The sequence below is a fragment of the Desmodus rotundus genome, chromosome 9, assembly GCF_022682495.2.
Source record: "Desmodus rotundus isolate HL8 chromosome 9, HLdesRot8A.1, whole genome shotgun sequence".
Lineage (NCBI taxonomy): Eukaryota > Metazoa > Chordata > Mammalia > Chiroptera > Phyllostomidae > Desmodus > Desmodus rotundus.
The window spans coordinates 53,201,280-53,211,032 of record NC_071395.1 but is presented as its reverse complement, the minus strand read 5'-3'; the positions used below and the strand labels follow the sequence as shown (position 1 = coordinate 53,211,032).

The 9,753-nt window shown below is 39.8% G+C and overlaps 1 long non-coding RNA gene across 1 annotated transcript; it reads left to right on the top strand.

Annotated features, from left to right (window-relative positions):
- The first annotated feature begins 1,734 nt into the window (after window positions 1-1,734).
- On the top strand, window positions 1,735-7,127 carry LOC128779201 (uncharacterized). Its single transcript, XR_008425103.1, has 3 exons — window positions 1,735-1,789; window positions 3,112-3,166; window positions 6,973-7,127. It is a non-coding gene; the product is annotated as an uncharacterized lncRNA (long non-coding RNA).
- Window positions 7,128-9,753: the final 2,626 nt, after the last annotated feature.

Sequence of the window (9,753 nt, the reverse complement as noted above, 5' to 3'; positions counted from 1 at the left end):
TGATGAACTGGCTTCCTTCCAAGTAAACTTGTTGGATTCTGGGTTCCAACAAAACTAGGATTATATCTATGATTTCTCTTTCGCTGTCTTTCCCACACCTGCACCAATCTGCACACACACACTCTCTGACTAGTGGGTCTACACATATGTACAATGGTGGGCATGAGGTGCATGAATGCTTCCTGACCTTTCTTCTGCCTTCTCATTTAATTCTGTACAGCTCAAGTTAACTTTTTGTTATTTACAAAGCATCATCTTTATTCCAATGGCTCTGTTGCACCTTTTTATTTTGGCCAAATGCACCTTGATATGAAAATCTCTGTGAAGTCTACTGATGTTAAAAAGAATTGGATATTTTCAAAACCAAAATTTTAGGTGTCTTGATAGTATCCATGTGAATTTAAGCTTGTAATTTTATGAACACCTATTCATATACGTATTTGGAAATGGCCCCAGAAACAAGAAAAAAGTTGCATTTAGATATGATCACATTTTAAATGAAACACTTTGATTACATGATCTCTAAGCAACAATCTCTCTTAAATAATGTAGCAATCTAGATAGCTAGCTCTGACCCAATGAGTTACTTTATTCTGGGAGATGAGAGGACGGAAGGGAAAAAAACATTTATTGATGCAAGCAGATCTTTTCACACGCCAGAGCAATGGAAAGACCAAAGATTGTGTTAGATGCTGTGCCAACTCATTGTATATAAAACATTCAATTTCTCACTGGTGTAAAAAGGAGACATTTTATAATAATAGGAAATGACATTGCAGATATATTCCTTATTTTTTTATTAGAAAGTTAAAAATAACCTTTCCAATATTTCACAATTTACCTGATTTAGTCATTTAAATAACTCAAGACTCATTGTTTTGAAATGAGTAACAGAAAATAAGTGCCAAAGATCATTCTCTAAGAAGGACATAACTATTTTTCTTTTAGGAAAGGTGGAGAGTTATGTAATTTTAAAAAATCACATAATTTCCAAAATGACTACATCTATATTATTTTACCCCATTAATATTAAGCATTGACATCAAAATAAATCAAAAGATGCTTTTAAGCATTGTAAATCTCTTCTGCAATGATACTGCATATTACAAACAAAGGTAATGAAACTTAAAAAACTGCTATGAACTCCTTGAAGATTAATGAAAAATCAACAGCCACTTGTCTTCCTGTTTGTGTGCTGAGCAAAAGTAAATTCACAAGAGAGTCTAAAATCTCTTTATTTTTATTTATTTTTTAAATTAAATTTATTGCGGTGACACTGGTCAATAGGGTCACATGGGTTTCAGGTGCACACTTCTATGACACATGACCTGTATATTGAACTGTGTACCCTTTAACAAGCAGCTAGTGATTTTCCAGGATGGATGCTGGAACCCCTCCTCCCCTGCCCCACACCCCAGCCTTTGATGTGTTCCCAGCCATAAAGGTTTAGAAATTCTCAGGCTGCTTCATGTCACCCCTCCCCCAAGCATCTGACTGGTTGGTGCCTTTCTTTCCCCACGATCACATTCACAGGGTGTTTAGCCCTCCCTGAACAGCAGTTTCCTTAGCAACAGGCTTGCCCTTTTAGAGGCTCCAAGGGTGACAGCAGTTAGGGCCTGCGTTCTCACAGGCCTTACTGCAGTGCTCCTCTGTCCCTTGTGAATGTGCAAAGGTCAAAAAGTAAAGTCCGCGGTGTTTCATTCTTTTCAAACAAAGGGCAGGAAGCTATGACAGGTTGGGGGAGAAAACATTTTAACTGGAATATCACAAGCAAAAGTCATAATCTAAGGTATGTATGAAAAGGAATCATTTTCTCCAAACCTAACCTGAGGACAGAGAGGTGGAAAGAGAAATTACAAGGAATAGACTCTGCAGGGCTGGCCCTGTGGGAAAATAGAGTGTAAAGTCCTGATGAGTTTGTGGGAACACAATGTAACCTGTTTTGCCCTATCACTTGGCCTCAGAATCTCAGAATTAGAAGGGATGTTAGGCACTAGTGCAAGACCTGGTACCATATGATCTCACCTTTAAATGGAACATAATCAATAGAAGAAAAAAGCAAACAAAATATAACCAGAGACATTGAAGTTAAGAACAATCTAACAATAGCCGGGGGGCGGGGGAGGGGGGGACAGTGGGAAGAGGGGATTACAGGAACTACTATAAAGGACACATGGACAAAACCAAGGGGGAGGGTGGAGGTGGGGGAGGGAGGTGGGTTCAGCTGGGGTGGGGTGGAGGGATGGGGAGAAAAGGCATACAACTGTAATTGAATAACAATAAAATTTTTTTTTTTTTTAAAGAATTACCTCTGCAATTTCTGGTTCTGGGGCTTAGGTGCTGAAATGTTTTATTTAAAATTCACTTTTTAAGTTTTACACTTATGATGCATGCCCTTTTCTACATAGTTATACTTCAATAAAATGTTATTTAAAAAATAAATAATAAATAGTAAAATAAAATTCATACTTTAGATATGTATTTTAGACATTTTTAAACTATGAAAAAAGAAACACTTAATGAGTCCTTTTACTGGATTTTAGTAACATTAAAAGCCTGGAGATCATACTGTACTGATAGATTAATACTATATTTCTTTGTGTAGAATTAGTAATTCATTCATTCAGTCATCAAATATTTACTAAGGGCCTGTGATTTGCCAGGCAGTCTTCTCAGGTTTGGGGAACACCACTGGACAAAACAGATTTCTTAAAAATTGTCATTCCTCAATAGTATATTAAATTTACATTTTTGCACATGTTCCGTGGATTTAAAAGATTGCAATTTTGTCTTTTTAAAATTGACAGCCAAGTTGATCTGGTGGGAATATTACTAGCCTACCTGTTTCTCAGAACCAGTCAATTAGTGGCAAGGCGAATTTCCATTTGCGCAGCAGTTCTAGTCCACCATTGTTGACATAGCAATTTGTGCAATGACAAATTATCTCAATTATTTCCATGATGCCATCTCCATTCATACAATGATGGTTCCTAAATCTTCACTGTCAACCAGTGGTTGGTGGTGCCAATTCAATGCTAACAGGAATCCCCAATTTGGGGTGTGGTGACTGAGGAGAATTTTTTCAGTCTAAAAAGCTCAATTGTGATACAGCACGGCTGTGGAAGAGCACAGATATGGGACGACACAGCTACAAGGTGGCCCTCTGGTGAGTACCTTCTCCAGCTAGAGAGCTCAGCTCCGCCCGCAAAGCTCTGCTTTGTCCCAGGAGATGTCTTTGGTGTTTCAGCTCCAACAGGGGAACAGTCTTCAGTGGAAAGGGAAAGTGTGCTTCCAGAGCAGGAACGGAGCAGATTTATAGAGAGAAGTCCCCGCTCTGGTCCCTGATTGGCCTATCCTCATGCAAAGGAGGACTCCAAATCCTCACGGTTTGATTAGTCCAAAAAGTACTGTCCTAATTGGTCAGAATGGAGTCGTTTTGATTGGTTAGTGAAGATGCTGATAAAGATACAGCGGCTCTGCTCCCATTGGATGGGGGAAGTCTTGGTCCTATTGATTAAAATACAATTCCTGGAACTCATTTATAAGATTTGGCTCAGATGGCAGAAACACAGAGCAGGTGGGCAATTTAGTTCAGGCTTCTACACAACCCAGGGCTTGCGTGAGTGGCCATTGTTTAAAAATGGCTGCTAGGCTTTTTAGTTTTTTTTCCAATTAGCCACCACGAGCCCTTCATGGTAGGTATTTTCTTTCTCAGAGTCAATACTACCCTGATCCTTGAGTTCTAGATCTCAAGCACCATAATCTTTACTGGACAGCTCCACTTGGATGTCCCATAGCATTTGGATTTAACCTGCCCAAAACTGAATTCAGCACCTTCTCTGTTGAATCTGTTCTTCTTGGAGTCACCATGTCAATAAACTTCACCATTATTCAGTCATTCTCACAACACTGGAACCCAAAGTCATCCTGAATTCTTCCCTCTGCTGCATCACCAATGTGTCACTGAGTCCTATTGATTCTCCTTTAAGCTCTCTTGACATTGTCCATTTCCCTTCATTTGGCCATGCTGCAACCTAATAAAGGCCTCCTAACTGCTCATCCTGACTCCCTTCTTGTGCTCCCTCCATAACTCATTCTTCAGCCAAATCTAATTGAAGCTTACACAAACAAATCTCACTGTGTCTTCCCCTGTGGTTATAACCCTTCAGTGCCCCCAGTGCCCTCAATGTTACCAGACAGGGACTGGGCCTGGAGTGGGTCTGCCTCAGTCCAGCTTGTAGTACAGGGCTGTCAAACTCATTTTCACCGGGGGCCACATCAGCCTCATGGTTGCCTTCAAAGGGCTGAATGTAATTTTAGGACCGTATAAGTGTAACTACTCCTTAACAGTTAAGCGGGAGCTTGGGGCTGCTGCTGGGTAGAAACAAGGTGCGGGCCAGATAAAAGAAGGTGCAAGGTCGGATTCGGCCTGCAGGCCTTGTGTTTGCCACCTGTGCTGTAGTGTGTGGGTGCCTGACTTCATGCAGAAAAGATTTCGCAACACGAGTCCAGGCAATTCTGAAAATGAATTTATTATAGCTGGGGATGATGAAACGAGGAAGGACAGGTTAGAAGAATAAATAGGAGAGAGCCCAGGTGGTGCTCTGCTTTGGCTCCCTAGAAATGGGGATAGTGGGGAGAGGATTCTATAGGAGCTACTATAAAGGACACAAGGACAAAATCAAGGGGGAGGGTAGAGGTGGGGGAAGGAGGTGGGACTGGCTGGGGTGGGGTGGAGGAAGGGGAGAAAATGCAGACAATTGTAACTGAATAAAAATTAATTAATTAATTAAAATGTTTTTAAAAATTTTTTTAAAAAGAAATGCTAGAGGAAAGAAGTGAGCCAAGGCAGAGCTGCTGTTAGCTCACCGGTAAATCGGAGAAAAAGGGGGGCCCTGGAGACAGGATCGAGGGTTAAGCCTTGGATGAGCGGTTGCTGCCCACTGCTCCCCTGGCCACAAGTCTTCTGGGGACCTTAGAGTATAGGAAGAAGTAAAAAGTTCATGCCCAGAAAGGGGCATGGGCATGCTCAGCTCACACTGGGTCTTTGTCCTGATGGCTTTTTACGTTTCTTCTGCAGGTGAGAATCTTAGGGGAAGGTTTTAGCAGAATATATGTCAGCTTTCCAGATGTGTTTTTAATATGCTGATCCATCAAACTAAGCATTTGTGGGAGGGTGGGAAGGAGGGTGGGGATTATTCTTTGGTCTGCTATACTGTTTTACTTCTATCTTGGGTTTGTCTGACTCTAATTGGATTTTTGTTATTTGTTCACCTGATTTTATCCGTTCTTGGGTTTAGCTGTCACAGATGGCATTAATTGGGTCTCCATTCTCTATTTCTCAGACCAGGGTGATTTAATCTATGTATTCTCTGGTTAGGAGGGAGAAGAATCAACCATTTGCTCTCAAATGTCCTTGGTTAGGGAAGATAAGGTATTGTGATTCACTAGCTGGCTGTAAATTGTTCAAATTGTTTGGCCTTGTTTAATTTTCTTGTCTCAGTTTCCCCATTCCACTTGCCCAGGAATTCTTCTTGCTTCTTACTTATCTTGTCTCATCAGGACATACTTTAATTTGATTTATAGGGTTCATGGTCATTATCTTCTCTCATCAAGCCATACTCACTTCTTTCGACTTTAAGCCATACTTACTTCTTGAAGTTCTCTTAATGCCTCATAAGCTTCTTATGGAGCCTTTGAATAAACCATTTCTTTGTCTTGGAACATACATATACCACCCATTATTCCTGTGTCCTTGAGGTTTCCAGGTGAGCTTCTTCTGAAACATATTCCCTGACCTACCAAAACATGTGCTTCTCATGTATGTTAAATACCAACCACTAATTACTCACATCACATTGATAATGTACTATTTCTCCCACCAGTCTGGAAATTACCTGGAAGCAAGGACCAGGTATATCTTGTTCACTCTTGAACTTCTAACATCTAACTTATATTTTTTATCATAAAATATGTTGATTGGTTTGTTGATTGAATGAATTAATGCATTTTACATGTTTAAAGTTTAATTTAACTTGAATGGTAATGAGCTCATGGATTATTCCCACAGGAGCTTCTTAGCATTGAATTATTTCTTTAAGTAAAGGACAGGCTGAAACAAACTTTTAGTCATTTATATATTTGTAAAAGTGGTCTCAATCTCAGATTTCATATCAAGCTTTATGTTGAAACTGGTATCTCAAAGAACTCAGTTACCGTTATTATTTGCATCTCCCAAATTTATTTCATTTGAAGGAAGTTTTCAGATCTTAGAAACTCAGAGTAACCTGAACCGAGTCTTTCTCAAGGAAAGAGAAAGAGCAGTGTTTTTTGAGCTATAAAAAGGAAAGGTTTAAATATTTATATGTCAGATAATATGGAACAAAATATGTTCTTTTGGGGGGGGTTAAATGGTCTAGTATGCTACATGGTTTTTATATCCTGAGGGGAAAAATTTCATTTCCAGTCTATCTGCATAAAATATAATTAGATAAGTAAACATTTTTAATTAAATTCAAGAAAACACCTACCCCCTGAGTGTCTTGGTGCATACTAACATGATTAATGTGTAGTATCTTCAGCTAGCTTTTCAAAAGATATTAAAACCATTTAATAAAATATTTTCTATTGACCTTCGATAAATGTCAAGGACATAAAATTACATTATAATGCAAACCTCAGGGAACTTGGATAAAGAAATAGGATTCAAACATGTGGTAGCCCAACAAGAATAGAGTAATAAGTCTAACTCTTTGGAAGGGGAAGGTTGCTTAGCTCTCTATCTCACCCAGTATAACATAAAACATTCTAGATATACATAAAAAAATTAAACTTTAAAAGGAAGAGAAAGGAAGGAAGGGAGGGAAGGAGGAAGAAAGTAAACAGTAAATGTATACTCAGTATTTTTTTTTAGATTTGATTATATAAAGTAACAGGTTTCTCCCTTGCTCTTCTTCTTCACTAATCCAAAAGAATCTGTGCACCCCAATGTTCATAGCAGCACAATTTACAATAGCCAAGTACTGGAAGCAACCTAAGTGCCCATCAGCAAACGAGTGGATCCAAAAACTATGGTATATTTACACAATGGAATTCTACGCAGCAGAGAGAAAGAAGGAGCTTATACCCTTTGCAACAGCATGGATGGAACTGGAGAGCATTATGCTAAGTGAAATAAACCAGGTGGTGAGGGACAAATACCATATGATCTCACCTTTAACTGGAACATAATCAATAGAAGAAAAAAGCAAACAAAATATAACCAGAGACATTGAAGTTAAGAACAATCTAACAATAGCCGGGGGTGGGGGGGAGACAGTGGGAAGAGGGGATTACAGGAACTACTATAAAGGACACATGGACAAAATCAAGGGGGAGGGTGGAGGTGGGGAAGGGAAGTGGGTTCAGCTGGGGTGGGGTGGAGGGATGGGGAGAAAAGGCATACAACTGTAATTGAATAACAATAAAAAATTTTTAAAAATAAAGTAACAGGTTTATTTATATTTTTTTTCAGGACATCAAAAAATGTGACTTAAGGATGAAAAGTCAACATCTTGAAAGAATATTTGCAACCTATGTTATTAATATCAGAACAGCAATATATAAAGAACCTAGCACATTAATGAGGAAACTGAAAAAACAGAAAGGAAAATTAGGCAAACCATAGACAGAATTCTTCTTCTTGTCTTGAATCCGCTCTAATAAGGCTTTTGCTCTCTTGTCAACACTGAAACAAGGTAACCATTCATGCTTTAAGTTCTACCATAGTCCAATGGGGAAATAAAAGCCACTTTAGGAATTTCAAACTGAGAGCATTTGACACTGGGAATTGGTTACATAGGGAAGGAAGAACTGAAAGGCCAAAAGAACAATTGTGAAACAACCCAGACATTTAACCTCAGCCAGAAGTTATGACCATTTGCAGGACTGGAGGAACCCAAGGCAGAGACAGTGTCACCAGGACCCGTAAGCCAGGGCTGTCTGGGGAAGCTGGCACCACAAAGGAGTGCCTGGCGGTAGATCCAACCCCAGAGGCAGAGAGGACGATTCTTTCCCTTGTGCTGCACTTACTTCCAGTCCTCAGATGTGTGATGATCTCTCTTCTCCAGAATAGTTTCTCTTCCTACAACTCTTCTATCTTCTGACTAATGCTGGCTAACTCCTAATCAATCTTCAGGAGGCTACTCTAAGTCCATGTGTTCTAGGACACCTTCCTGAATTCTGTAGCCTAAATAAACTTTGTATAAATACTCATGTTAACCCTCTATCACCCAATTTCATTCTAATTATTACAGAATTGTCTGCTTGCCTGGACAGACACTGAGCTCCTTAAGGACACAAACTTAGGGACTTTTATCTGTCTTGCTCCCTACTGTGTGTTTACTGCATAAAACAACCTAACACACAGCATGGAGAATAATAAACAATTTTTAAAAATGGTTGATTGAATGATTTTCCAATAACAGAGATTTAATACCTCCTCAATTTTATTTTGAAAACCCACCACCCCCTCAGTCTATATGGATCAGGCAAATCTGACTTCACTTCCTACTCTCCCCCACTGAAGGAGTAGGTGCATTTTTCAGGCATGGCCAAGCAGTCAACCCCCCTGACACTAACACAGCAGTGATCAAATGACCATATTGTTCAGACGGTCTCGAGGTCGGGTTTTTTCTGAGTTACTACTTAAGAGTTCTGCTGCTGCTAAGATTGCTGAGCTGAATGATGTAAGCCTGGAGCTGTTGGTAATCACTTTGCCACCAACAGGACAGAATCTGCCCCAAACACAAAATAGAGCTTTGATCTGGAGTGAGAGAGGTGAATGACTGAGTTCTAGTGGTAACATCCTTTGAGACTCTGAATCCCTTCGTGCCTGAAGGCAAATACACACCTGAATTTCTAGCTGCATGATCCAACAAATTGTTCTCTGGCTTAACCTGTTTGAGTTCTGTCACTTGGAACTGAAGAGTCTTCACTGATTCTTTAACCAAACACCATTAGTATCTTTGACCTTCTTCTCGTGTATCCTGATCTTAGACCTAAGATCTGTTGCATCTTCTTGATGACTTAGGTACTACGACCAAGGAACTTATTTCTTCAATGTTCATTGTCTTCTACAGGTACCATAATAGGCCCTGGTGATACACAGGGACCAAGGTATATACAGATGATGGTACTGACAAGGGCACAGGTTCTCCAACTTGCAGGGCCAAAGCAGAACCTGGAGAGCTAGCTACAAATGCTCTTTTTGTCTTCTCCACCTCAAGATATTCCAATGCAGTACTTCCAAAGGAGGGGGTGAGGATATGAATTATTTTTATCCTCACCTGAGGACATTTTTTTTCATTATTTACAGAGAGAGAGGAAGGAAGAGGAGAAAGGAAGGAGAGAAACATCAATAGGTTGCCTCCCGTACATGCCCAGACCGGGGATCATAGATGCCTAAACCGAGTATTGAACCCACAACCCAGGCATGTGCCCCGACTGGCAACCAAAGCCACAACCTTTTTGTTATGGATGATGCTCCAACCAACTGAACCATACCAGCCAGGGCAAGGATCTGGATTTTCTTTAAGTAAAAATCACAAATGATCTTGATCCAGGCTGTTTTCAGTGTATACTTAATAAAACACCAGAAGGAAGAAAACTAAAGTACTGATTACAAAGGAAACACTAGTGTTATTAGGAGCCTATTGTGCAAAGGGAGCTTAAGCTAGTAGGGAGAAATACAAACTCCTCCCTGAGACCTGAAGA